Genomic DNA, 13,588 nt, shown 5'->3' on the forward strand with positions numbered 1-13,588 from the left:
AGCGAGGCCTGAGCACTTCCCAGCCGTCAGGCCCGCCGATCTCCCCCGCGCCCCGAGGCACCGGCAGCGAGGCCTGAGCGGCTTCCAGCTGCCGGGCCTGCCGACTCCCCCCCTCCCCGGGCACTGGTACCAAGGCCTGAGTGCCTCCCAGCCGCCGGGCCCACCGCAGAGTTCCCAGAGCATCCTCTGCACATGCGCAGGGAACGCTCTTTTACTTTTGGGGGGATTTAAATATCTCCCGTACAGTTTAAAAAACTTTTTAGATTTTTCTGCACACCTGGCGACTGCTCCAAGTGTGCAGGAAAATCTCTCTGCCCCCCCCCCCAAGTGCCCCCGATGTGTGGATTTAGATATCCGCATGGAGGGGTCAACTTGGCTATTAGAGATATAGATTGAAGTCCCTCGCCAAGCCCTGCTCTCCTCAGGCTCCACCTCTAGGTATTTCTCAACCCAGAGCGGCAGCCCTCCATGTACAGAGTACACATTAGTAGTACCAGGGCTTTTTTGGTAGAAAAAGCCCAGCAGGAACTCATTAGCATAATAGGCCACACCCGACAGCAGAAACTCATTAGCATATTAGGCCACTCAATGCCTTCCCTTGGCTTGCCCGGGCGCCCCGCTGCTGTGGGGAGCCCGGGCAAGCTGGCCCTTGGACAGGCCGGGGAAGGCACAGGGAGGCATTTAAATGCCTCCCCGATCCTTCCAGGGGGCCCCTGGCCCACCCGCCTCGGAGTCACTGGGGGGGTCACTCTCCAGGCCTTCCCTCCGTAGCCAGGCACGCACAGAGGTTTTGGCTGTAGTGGGCGTGGCCAACTCTGAAGCCAGCCGGAACTCCGTTCCTGTGCGTTCCTGCCCAAAAATAGCCCTGAGTAGTACTACTAGTCTGGCTGGCCTGGAAAACAGGACTGAACCCCAGGTCAGATTTACTTTGAAATACCTCAAGGTGAAGTGTTATTATTAATATTGTGTTTGTAGTTGCGATTATCTGTATCTGCCAAATTTGAGAGGACTCTCCTGGCTAAACCTCATCTGTTTCTGAGCCCTGTTCAAAATGCTGCTTTCAACCACAACATTGTCTGGGCCCAGTTCACCTCAATACACCACCTCCTCCCACATCAGCCCGCGTCTAAAATCCTCCCCAGAAGGCCCTGCTCCGTATTCCTCTGAAGTAGGACACACACACAGCTAGAGAGCATGGTGCTTCCTTCAGAGTGGCACCAAGGTTTGGAAACTCCCAGCCTCAGTCTGGAGGCCTGTTTCGCTCCACCGCTTTCTGCTTTTAAGAGCTGAGTTTCCATGATTTCTTCTGCAGCGACAGAAACAATCCTGTTTGCTGCTTTAGCACACTGTGGTAACGTATAAGCACAGTGGCAGTTCTGGCCCCTTGTCTCTGGAATGCTTTCCCCCAGCGGCCTAGGGATGCCAGCCTCCAGGTGGGACCTGGGGATTATCTCCAAGCTCATCTCCAAGCTTTGGAGGGACCTACTGAGGTCCGTGTCCTCCCCAGGCTCCATCCCGAAATCTCCGGGAGTTTCCCAACCTGGATCTGGCAAACCTGGCCCCCGATTCCCCTATTGGTGGCCAGGGGCGGCCTGGCAACCCCACCCTCAGTCATTCCCCTGCGGCCCAGTGAAAACTTTATTGAGATGGGGCTTTTAGTGGGACATTGAATTATTTGCTGTATTTTTCCTGTTTTTAGCTAAACCGTGATTTGGTTTGGGTCAGACCCACTGAATGCAACAAGACCTTTCGTCTGCAAACACTTTAAAGATCAGGGCCTTATATATATGTGTGAAAGTATATATGTAGAGGGCGGCAAGTTACATAGGAGATAAGTGTGCTTGGGGGAGAAGCATTGGGAATGACCCGAGGAGGAGAAACGGAACCGTGAATGGCTGCCCTTCATGGGAGATGAAAGGCCAAAGCTGGTCTCGTGTCTGTCACTATTTTTACCTTGCTCTCCCTCCGAGAAGTTCAAGCGGCACGTGTTGTTCTTCCTGTCTCCATTTGAGCCTCCCAGTATTTGGCTTGATGCCTGTGATCTATTTTGTGTGTGTGTGTGTGTCTTGTTTTGAATGTGTTTGGCTTTTGGGGGCATTGCTGTTTTGGAGTAGAGTGTCAGACCCCCACAGCATCAATGAAGTACACACTTGCAGAAAGGTTTTACTTTATTTGAAGCTATAGGTGCATAGACAGGATCACTGTTCGGAATGAGGGGGGAGCAAAGAGCATGGCATGTTATAGTGCATTCAAACCACTGAGGCCCAATTGCGGGAGTTCCCGCGCGCGCCATCGGGCCTGGGAGCAAACGCTTCTAGGCAGCATACGTTATCTCCTTCCCACGGTGTTTCGTGAGATCACCCAAGCAACTATCTAGCAGCGGCGACCACCTGTGGCCTTGAGAGATATAGATGTTTCGGCAGCTAAGCAATTAAGCGCATCAACAGGTCTACATATGAAAGTGAAAGCAATCAAGCGCATACAAGAAGAAGAAAACAAAACTGGCAGCTTGCTGACATACTGCCCCCTACTAAGGTGAAAGGCAGGAGAGAACATTTTTATAAACAAACACCAGTCCTGCGAGGTAGGTTAGGCTGAGAGCGAGAAACCAGCCTGAGGTCACCCAGGAAGCTTCATGGATGAGGGGAGATTTGAACTCTAGGATGAAATGTCAACCGCTGCATCCCATTGGCTTTCTCTGAGGGTGGCGGGAAGTGGCGTCAAGTCGCAGCCAATTTATGGCAACCCCGTAGGCTTTTCAAGGCAAGAGACAAATGCCTTCCTCTTATGGTTGCCAAGTTCTACCTTCGTAATAGCAGGGGAGTCCTGCGTCCCGTCCGGTAGTTCTTTCGTGTGCGCGAAGTGCGCGCACCCCACAATGACGTCACCCAGAAGTGACGTCATCACGCTGGGCACATTGCTGGGTGACGCTCTAGCAATCAGCCTAAAAACTCTATGGTACCATAGAGTTTTCAGGCTGATTGCTAGAGTGTCACCCGACGATGTGCCCATCATGATGACTTCACTTCCGGGTGACATCATCGTGCCAGGCACATCGGCCCAATCTGGCCACTTTGGGGGTGGAGTTCCCCCCGCCAGCCGGATCTGGACCAACGGGTTGGGGGCCCTTTTGGCGGGAAAACCTCCATCCCCCTCGGGGGACCTGGCAGCCCTTCTTCCTCTGGGTAGCAACCCTGGCAGTCTCCCATCCAAAGACTAACCAGGGCCAACCCTGCTTAGCTTCCAAGATCTGATGGCCTACCAAGCTACTGAATCTGCAGAGATTTATCTGCCAGTTGTCAAGATTTCCCCTCCTAAATAACATTCACGTCTCTCTTCCTTTCCAGGGTCAGGTGTGAAGAAGACAGAAATTCTGGGCTTGATCCCCCCCCCCCCCCGAGGAAAGCTGGATTTGCTTGTTGCGGCTGAACAAGAAATGTACTGTTTTGAAAATCTGCGTCGAAAGATCCGTTTGTCCATTCCCAGCACCTCTGGCATCTCCCTCTCTGGGCTGCCGTGGTACGTTTGGCCCAGTGATGCAGAACTTCTCCTTTAGCATCTCCTTGAACTATAGCTTCCTTCACAAGTAGGCTGAATGGTTCTAATCGCTCTCAACCTTGGACCCCTTTGGATGACATTTTTCCTGTGCGGGACCTGAGACTCCTGTTTTGCTGCACCCTGCCTGGATGTGGGCTCTTTTGTACAGGTGTTTATTCTTGAAACAGTCCGTTTGGACGTCTGAAACCCCTGGTTTGGATGGGTTATTTGAACAGTCTCTTAGCAGTGTGTGTGTGGGGGGGTGTCTGTCCTGTTTATGTTTCCTTGGACGCCAAGAAGAGAAAGAGCCAGTGCCTTCTTAATAAGCCAGCTGGGAGTTCTCAGGATCACCTCTTGTGTCCCAGAAATTGTGGTTCCAGACGAGTTCCTCCAAGCCAATGGAGCAAAAATACGACTTTCCCTGAACCATTTTCACTTCACATTCTGTCTGGGTCTAGCCTGGAGTCACTGTGCTAGGCCTTGATTATATTTTATTTAACTGAACCGAGAAAATTAAAGTGCGGATTAAACATGAGCTCTTATTTAAATTCACAGAAGAATGTGTTTACTGCAAGTCGTGCTCTCCTCTCTAACATTACGATTGCCAGCTGAAGGACTTTGTGTCCCCTTAACTGCTGCTACGTGACGTTTCACGGCATTCTTTGTGTAAAAAAAAAAAGCATGCAGAGCTGAGTTTCTGCTTGTGACACAACTACAAAAGGCACAGGAACTGTCATGGGGAGGTGGCAACTTTGTATTTTGGGTGCAAATACATCGGGGGGGGGGGCTCTCCTGAACCTGGGACCATTCCACGGTGGGTTCTGAGGGCCAGGAACTCAGCACTTTAAAAAAGTTGTGACCAGAAAATTTCCAATGGTGCAATCACAATAAATTCAACAAATAGTCTTCAATTTTTAATTCATTTGCACATTTCTTTCAGTTGCCTGTGTTTCTTCAAATATTTTTTTTTTTTTAGGCGAAGGGATGGAGGTATAAGATTTGTATGACGGGGCAGTGAGCTGTAGGTTTGCTGAAGGCGGTGCTAAGTGGAGGATCCGCACTCGAGTCACACTTCCTCAGAGATCTGTTTTGTTGTTTACGGGCTGCCACAGGTCCTCCTTGGGAAATGCTTGGGATGCGGAAATGGTACGTCTAGGAGACTTCAGTGTTATTAATATGCAGGGGTCATTTAGTAGAAAAAGAGGTGCAGGAGCTCATTAGCGTAACTCATTAGCATAATTTATTTGCATATGCCACACCCCCTGACATCACCGGAAGTGTGTCAGAAGGCAACACCCACCGCTCAGGCTCCACTGGACTGTTTTGGATTGTTAGCTATTGGGGGAGGGGGGGAATGTGCAGATCTGTCCTCGCAGAGGAGGGAGAGCTTTTACCTGAATAAAACTTGGTCTTAAAGGTGCCAATGGACTGTTTTGGACTGGGGGGCCGGGGGTAGCTCTGCAACTTACCTGGCTGCTTCTTGCTCTGACTGAGGGCTGCTGGGAGCAGGGGATGGGGCTTGTTGCATGTGCCCGCCCTCTGAGCTCTTTACTGCCGGAGCTCTGCTCCTGTGCGCTCCTGCAGGAAATGACCCCTGTTAATATGTCTGTCTTAGAGAACCTGGGGCAGAGGATTTTTCCCAGGTTCGCTGCTGATGGAGTAATTTGGTGCTACCAGGGATTATGAGAAGACAAGAGTCACTGGAACAAGACAACCATGCTAGGAAAGGTTGAAGGCAGCAGAAAAAGAGGAAGACCCAGCATGAGAGGGACTGACTCTATAAAGGAAGCCCCGGCCCTCAGTTTGCAAGACCTGAGCCAGGCTGTGAACAAGAGGATGTTTTGGAGGCCTTTAATTCGAAGGGTCAGAATCACCTTGACAGCATTTCACACACACACACACGGGACTGAACCTGGATTCTGCAAAGGCTGTTTGGAACTGTGGTGGTACGGGCCTGGCCCATTTTAGCAGGAGCTGTCTTGACTCCACACGGTCTAGAAACTTACTCTCTTAAAATGAAACCTCAGCTTTGGCAGTTATGAATCTGTATGTCACCCCAACAGTTTGGGTCTGCATAATACTGTTAAGCCCTTGCAAAAAAAATAATTAAATCTTGTTTTTAAAAGCTGCTTTAAAGAACTCAGCATGTGACCTCCTCTCCCTGGTAAAAGCCTCCTGAAAGGGCTAATGCACCTGTTAGCCGAGATCCTTTTAACTGGAGATGCTGGGGATTGAAACTGGGACTTTCTTGTAGGCAAAGCGAGGTGCCTGTCTTAGAGAACCTGGGGCAGAGGATTTTTCCCAGGTTCGCTGCTGATGGAGTAATTTGGTGCTACCAGGGATTATGAGAAGACAAGAGTCACTGGAACAAGACAACCATGCTAGGAAAGGTTGAAGGCAGCAGAAAAAGAGGAAGACCCAGCATGAGATGGACTGACTCTATAAAGGAAGCCCCGGCCCTCAGTTTGCAAGACCTGAGCCAGGCTGTGAACAAGAGGATGTTTTGGAGGCCTTTAATTCGAAGGGTCAGAATCACCTTGACAGCATTTCACACACACACACACACGGGACTGAACCTGGATTCTGCAAAGGCTGTTTGGAACTGTGGTGGTACGGGCCTGGCCCATTTTAGCAGGAGCTGTCTTGACTCCACACGGTCTAGTAGAAACTTACTCTCTTAAAATGAAACCTCAGCTTTGGCAGTTATGAATCTGTATGTCACCCCAACAGTTTGGGTCTGCATAATACTGTTAAGCCCTTGCAAAAAAATAATAATTAAATCTTGTTTTTAAAAGCTGCTTTAAAGAACTCAGCATGTGACCTCCTCTCCCTGGTAAAAGCCTCCTGAAAGGGCTAATGCACCTGTTAGCCGAGATCCTTTTAACTGGAGATGCTGGGGATCGAAACTGGGACTTTCTTGTAGGCAAAGCGAGGTGCTCTACCAGTGAGCCTTAGTCCCTGCAGGGATGATTATTTAATGATTGATTAAACTTAGCTTGTGCAGAACAGCAGGGGGAACAAAAAAAAACAGGTGTGAGAAGTAAGATTCTCTGGTCTAGACTTAAAGGAATGCACAAATAAGAAATTTCCTCCAGACAATCTACTCCTGGTGCTGCCGCTCAAGAGCAATATCTGCAGCGGGTCAGATGTCCCTCTTAAAGTTACAGGAGCCTCCATCAGATCGTGTATCTGGTTACCCTAGAAGAAAAAGAGGAGCTCATTTCAAATGGTTGAGCGAGAGGTGGTAAATGAATGTACAGAATGTACAGTTTGGTGTAGTGGTTAAGTGTGCGGGCTCTAATCTGGGGAGAACTGGGTTTGATTCCCCACTCCTCCACTTGCACCTGCTGGATGACCTTGGGCGAGCTGTAGTTCTGATAAGAGCTGTTCTCGAAAAAGAGCAGTTTCTGTCAGAGCTCTCTCAGCCCCACCTACCTCACAGGGTGTCTGTTCTGGGGAGGGGAGGGGAAGGGAAAGGAGTTTGTAAGCCGCTCTGAGACTCCTTTGGGTAGTGAAGGGCGGGGTATAAATCCAATCTCTTCCTCCTCCTCCTCCAGGGAACCACGGTGATGTTGGCTGTGTCACTGGCAGACTGCCGGTAAGGATTCGTGTGATTAGAACGCTTTTCAGTGCAACAGCAGCCACTTTCCATAGAGAAAAGCATGTCAGTCGAAGCAAATGGTCTCTGAGGCAGGTGCCTGGCCCTTTAAGCTTCCATTCCAGAAGCACACGCCCCTTTTCCTCTGTTGCTATGTACATCTTCACCCTAGATACGCCGCATCCGTTCTGACTCTTAAAGGGCTCTGCTCTCTCCTGCCCTTCCCCATCCCAGCCTCTGGACTCCTGGCTTGGCTGCGATGGCCCCGAAGAAGAAAGGGCGCAAGAAAGAGGAGACCCCAAAAGAGCCAGAGGTGGACGATGATATTGTGCCTGAGCACAGCCGAGAGTTTTACCTGATTCAGATCCGGGATCTGGAGGGAAGGCTGGCCCGGTAGGTAGAGGACTGGGGGTTGGGATGCCAGAGGAACGGTGTGCTCTAGAGAGGTGTGCAGCGGAAACATTACGCCACAGAGAAAGAGTTCATAGTAAGCACTTCTATCAAACTTTGCATTCGCTGCCTGTAGGGGTGTATCGGCAGCATCTCTTTTCCCTGGAGGCTTTGCAGAATGTGCACCCAGGCCTTTCTGCCCTCCTAAGGGTCTACAAACGCTACTCACAAAACATTCATAATAAAAACCGTATCTTAAAAAAAAAATTAAAACCAACAAAAACACATCATTAGGTGCAGGGGTCATTTCGTAGAAAAAGGTGCAGGAGCTCATTAGCATGACTCATTTGCATATGCCACACCCCCTGACATCACCGGAAGTGTGTCAGAAGGCAACACCCACCGCTCAGGCTCCACTGGGCTGTTTTGGATTGCTAGCTATTGGGGGGGGGGGAATGTGCAGATCTGTCCTCGCAGAGGAGGGAGAGCTTGTACCTGAATAAGACTTGGTCTTAAAGGTGCCGCTGGACTGTTTTGGACCGGGGGGAGGGGCTCTGCAGCTTACCTGGCTGCTTCTTGCTCTGACTGAGGGCTGCTGGGAGCAGGGGGTGGGACTTGTTGCATGTGCCCGCCCCCTGGGCTCTTTACTGCTGGAGCTCCGCTCCTGTGCGCTCCTGCAGGAAATTACCCCTATCAGGTGCACTTAATAGGCGCATTCACAAGTTCTAACTATCTCACTTCCCAGCTTGGATCTTCCCTTTCTTCCCTGCCACTGTCATTTGAGGCCAGTAGGCCTGATGGGAATAATAAATTCCAGGGTAAAATTAACACCGCTCCAGTTTTAGAGAACACTGCTCTATGGAACTGTGCTCCCAAATGCTCAGAAATAACGTTCAGGCTCAGGCCTTCACTTCTGCATCACCTAAGCAGTAAAGGGATACAGTCTCGTTTGTTGTGCTGGCTTAATGTCCGGCTTGTCTCAATGCAGCTTGGCTTACTCACTGGAGCCTCCTAAACTGTGCACACCTGTCTTGGTTGGAGCCTTCGACTTGCAGAAATGGGGAGGGGTTTTTTTGAGCCTGGAGCTTTTTGCATTGCATTTGAGTTGGTCGGGAGAGAGCTTTGAGGGCAAAACTCTACTAGATACTTAGCACAGCTCCAGTTACTGTGACCTGGATAGACCAAGCTAGCCTAGCTAGCCTAATCTCATCATATCTCCAATGCTAAGTAGGGTCAGCCCTGGTCAGTACTTGGGTGGGAGACCACCACAGAAGTCCAGGGTTGCTATGCAGAGGCAGGCAATGGCCAACCACCTCTGTTCCTCTCTTGCCTCGAAGGCTCTCTGGGGGCCCCATAAGTTGGCTGCAGCTTGACGGCACTTTCCACTCCCACAACATTCCAGTTGCTTGGGCGAAGTATGCAGGAAAAACAACCTCGTTTGGATGGGAGACCACCATGGAAGTCCAGGGTTGCTATGCAGAGGCATGGGATTGCAAACGACCTCTGGACGTCTCTCACCCTGAAAACCTCACAGGGTCGCCATAAGTCGGTTGTGACTTGATGGCGAAAGAAAGAAAAGAAAGAAAGCCTGAATACGGTCTGCTCCCCAGCAATGCACTAAGCAAACAAGGGGAAAAACATGGGGTGCTTCAAGGGGCTTGAGCCCAGTCAACTGTCTTTAGAATGTAATCATTAAAAAAAAAAATGCAGTACACAGGGGCACTTTTTGAATCAGTTTGGTGTAGTGGTTAGGAGCGCGGACTCTAATCTGGGAGAACCGGGTTTGATTCCCCACTTCTTCACATGCAGCTGCTGGTGTGACCTTGGATCAGTTACAAGTTCTCTCAGAGCTGATCTCTCAAGAGCAGTTCTCTCAGAGCTCCCTCAGCCCCACCTACCTCACAGGCAGTGTTCCCTCTAAGCTGAGTTAGTGTGAGCTAGCTCACAGTTTTTTAGCCTCCAGCTCACACATTTTTGTCTTGGCTCAGGAAGGATGGCTCATGAGCAAACTAATTTATGCAGGCGCCCAAATCGCTCGCTCACAACTTTAATGCCAGTGGCTCACAAAGTAGAATTTTTGCTCACAAGACTCCACAGCTTAGAGGGAGCATTGCTCACAGGGTGTCTGTTGTGAGGAGGGGGAGGGGACGGAGATTGTAAGCCGTTGTGACTGGCCAGGGCCAAAAACTCCTGGAAAAGCACCTTTGGCACTGCTTCCACATGAAGGGTTTCTTCTGGCATTGTGTTTAATCTGAAAGGGGGTTTTTGCACGGGGAGGGGGGGGAGCATTCACGTGCTGTTACCCTCTAATTGCCCCCTTCCATATTTCCCCTTGCTTCACTGCAATATTTCCCAAATCTGCTTTAGGACACCCTTTTGAGAAAGATTGCCGTCTGTGTGCCTTTGCATACTGTGTGGATGGAAGATGTGCACATTTGCTCAATTTGGCTTTCTCCACCCACCCTCCCACGCCACCATTTCCTACTCCCACGCCACCAGAGGGCTTTTGGAGAGCTTTTTCTAAAAATAAAAATCAGTACTTCACATACATAGCAGTGCAGCATTAAGCTGTAGTGATGTCAATTACCGACGGGAAACAACCTGGAAAAGTCCTCCATTGGAGCACCAAGAGGGGGAGCGCTGGGGGCACGGAAAGTACAGGGGAAACTACCACGTCGATGCTTGGTGGCTGCTTCAGGGAGGGGCAGTGGCTCAGTGCTGGAGCGTCTGCCTGGCATGCAGAAGGTCCTAGGTTCAATTCCCGGCATCTTCAGTTAAAGGGATCGGGTAGTAGGCGACGTGTCCTGACCTGGATAGCCCAGGCTTGTGTGATCTCATCCGATCTTGGGAGCGAAGCGCCACAGTCCCAATCCAAATTGGGGTTGCCAACCTCCAGGCGGTGGTGGCTGGAGATCTCCCGCTATTAGAACTGATCTCCAGGCGACAGAGAGATGGTCGAATCTGCATTTGTCTTTCCCACCGGTGTCCCAGTCTTCTGACTCCGTCTTCAAAAAAGCTGTTTACATTTGCTTCTGTTTTCAAACCTCAACAGTGCTAGCATACCTTTGCATGTCTGCATGTGTTTATTGCCCTCTCGTGGCGGCTCTACTATTTATTTATTTATTTATTTATTTTGGGATTTATATCCCGCCCTACCCAAACAGCTCAGGGCGGCTAACAAGCAGCAATGCCGAATTAGAAACATAAAAAGAGTAAAACAATGTTACATACATAGTAAAATTCGGTGCTCTAATATTCTACATAAAATGCCCAAGATGTGCAGCATCCCGCATTGACGGCCAGCTTTATTAAATGGCGTGAGCACCCGGAATGGTATTTTCCCCATCTCTGCCGGGCGACATCTACCCCCCCCCCCAGAAATAGGGCAGATGGTAAGATGGTATCTCAGTGGTGGAATAGTGGCGGCGGCGGCTCCTACTCAAAAGCCTGGCGGAAGAGCTCCGTTTTGCAGCCCTTGCAGGCCCTGCGGAACTGTATAAGGTCCCGTAGGGCCCGGATCTCCTCCGGGAGCTCGTTCCACCAGGTAGGAGCCGCCACCGAAAACGCCCTGGCTACTGTCATTGCGCCTCCGCACTGCTTTAAATGAATCTTCTCCAAACAACGTTCAAACAGGCATAGAGAAAGACGGCGTCACAGCAGCACGAAACGGACTTAAAAATGCAAATGCAGATCCGACCAATGGCTGCTGTGGAAGGTGGACTCTATGGCATTATATTCTGTTGAAGTCCCTCCCTTCCCCAAACCCTGTCCTCCTCAGGCCCCACCCCCAAAATCTCCAGGTATTTCTCAACCTGGAGTTGGCAACCCTAATCCAAGTTGGTCCCCATTCCTCTGAGAATCGAAGTTTCAGCCAGGAATTCCCAGGGCAGATCTGCCTGACAGGACCCAGGACAGACCCAGGAATGGTGTTGTCTTACAGTGAGCCCCCCCCTCGCGTAGGGACTCGAACCTGGGTGTGTACCCCTTGGGTTTCCGCATGCATCGCATGCCTTCCAGCCTCACTCTCGGCCCTCCGTGACAAAACCTTCTGCTTTTGTTAGATACCAGAAAAAATGGGACGAGCTGCAAGTGAGCGAAGACCTCTTCCGGACCGAGTACGACAAGATAGTCAGGGACAACAAGGAGATTGTGGCCTTCCTGAAGAAGACGCTGAACCAGCGTGTCGACGAGATCGCGGATCTCAGTGAGCAGCTGCAGAACTTACAGTTTGCCAAAGACACGGAGAAGGATGCCTTTGAGGCCCAGCTGGTCCAGATGAGGCACGAGTTCCAAGAGACCAAGGACCTGCTCACTTCGGAGAACATGGTGCTAAGTAAGGCGTGCCCGTGCCAGCGTTTGGGAAATCGGAAGGGGAAGGTTTCGGGGCGTGGGGGGTGTGGGGGTGTGGAAAGTGCCCTCAAGTAGCAATCAACTTATGTTGACCCCGAAGGGTTTTCAAGGCAAGTGATGAAGCAGAGGTAGTTTTGCTTAATCTGCAGAGTCTTCCTTGCAGTGCCTTCCTTGGTGGTCTCCCTTCCAAGAGAGAGACAGTTTGGTGTAGTGGTTAGGAGCGCAGACTCTAATCTGGGAGAACTGGGTTTGATTCCCCACTCCTCCCCATGCAGCTTGGGTCAGTTACAAGTTCTGTCAGAGCTGTTTTTGAAAGAGCAGTTCTGTCAAGAGCTCTCTCAGCCCCACCTACCTCACAGGGTGTCTGTTGTGGGGAGGGGAAGGGAAAGGAGATAGTGAGCTGCTCTGAGAGTCCTTCGGGTAGTGAAGGGCGGGGTATAAATCCAATCTCCTCCTCCTCCTCCTCCTCCTCTTCTTCTTCTTCCTCCTCCTCTTCTTCTTCTTCTTCCGACCCTGCTTAGCTTCCGAGAGCTGGTGAGACTGGCTATACTATACCATTCCACTAGGGTTGCCAGCTCTAGGTTGAGAACTACCTGGAGGTTTTGTGGGAGGAGCCTGGGGAGGCAGAGTTTGGTGAGGGGTGGGACCTCAGTAAGGTACGATGCCATAAAGCTGACCCTCCAAAGCAACCTTTCTCTCCAGGGGAGCTGATCTCTGTTGCCTGGAGATTGATTATAATACTGGGAGATCTCCAGACCCCACCTGGAGGTTGGCAACCCTGCACTCCCCCACCTCCTGCTATTTGCTGAAGGTAACATTAGGATAGCCCTCACCTGGATAGCCCAGGCTAACCCAGTGTCATCAGATCTTGGGAGCGTAGCAGGGCCGGCCCTGGTTTGTACTTGGCTGGGAGACCTCCAAGGAAGCCCGGGGTTGGTCTGCAGAGGCAGGCGATGGCGAACCCGCCTCTGAGCGTCTCTTGCCTTGGAAACTCTACGGGGTTGCCGTAAATTGCCTGTGACTCGACGGCATTTCCCACAAAATTAGGATAGACCTTTTAGATGTTTGCTGCTGTTCAGATTTTATTCTCCAGTATAGCCCAGCCTAGCCCAATCTTATCTAGAACTTGGAAGTTAAGCAGGGTCGGCCCTGGTCCGTACTTCTATGGTAACCAGGACGAGGGCTTTTTTGTTTGTAGCTCCGTCCTACTGGAACGAGCTCCCTGCCAAGAACAGGGCCCTGCGGGACCTGTCAAAGGTCCGCAGGGCCGTGAAAACAGAACTTTTCAGGCAGGCGTTCCGATAGGAGCGACGTTGGAGAGCACGTTTGGTGTAGTGGTTAAGTGCGTGGACTCTAATCTGGGAGAACCGGGTTTGATTCCCCACTCCTCCACTTGCACCTGCTGATGTGACCTTGGGTCAGTCACAAGCTCCGGCACAGCTGTCCTTGAAAAAGAGCAGTTTCTGCCAGAGCTCTCTCAGCCCCACCCACCTCCCAGGGTGTCTGTTGTGGGGAGGGGAAGGAAGAGGAGTTTGTAAGCCGCTCTGAGACTCCAAGTGAAGGGCAGGGTATAAATCCAATCTCCTCTTCCTCTTCCTCTTCCTCTTCCTCTTCTTCTTCTTCTTCTTCTTCTTCTTCTTCTTCTTCTTCTTCTTCTTCTTCTTCTTCTTCTTCTTCTTCTTCTTCTTCTTCTTCTTCTTCTTCTTCTTCTTC

General features: G+C 50.8%; 1 protein-coding gene across 1 annotated transcript in view; it reads left to right on the plus strand.

The window, feature by feature from the left end:
• The window catches only part of CERCAM (cerebral endothelial cell adhesion molecule), a 48,213-nt gene extending 43,776 nt beyond the window's left edge, over window positions 1-4,437 (plus strand). Inside the window, exon 13 of the mRNA XM_015410406.1 lies at window positions 3,348-4,437. The gene's annotated coding sequence lies outside the window, so the exon portion shown is untranslated. The remainder of the gene's footprint in view (window positions 1-3,347) is intronic.
• The last annotated feature ends 9,151 nt before the right edge of the window (window positions 4,438-13,588 follow it).

Source organism: Gekko japonicus, unplaced genomic scaffold, assembly GCF_001447785.1.
Source record: "Gekko japonicus isolate JY-2015 unplaced genomic scaffold, Gekko_japonicus_V1.1 scaffold1863, whole genome shotgun sequence".
NCBI classification, from domain to species: Eukaryota; Metazoa; Chordata; class Lepidosauria; order Squamata; family Gekkonidae; genus Gekko; species Gekko japonicus.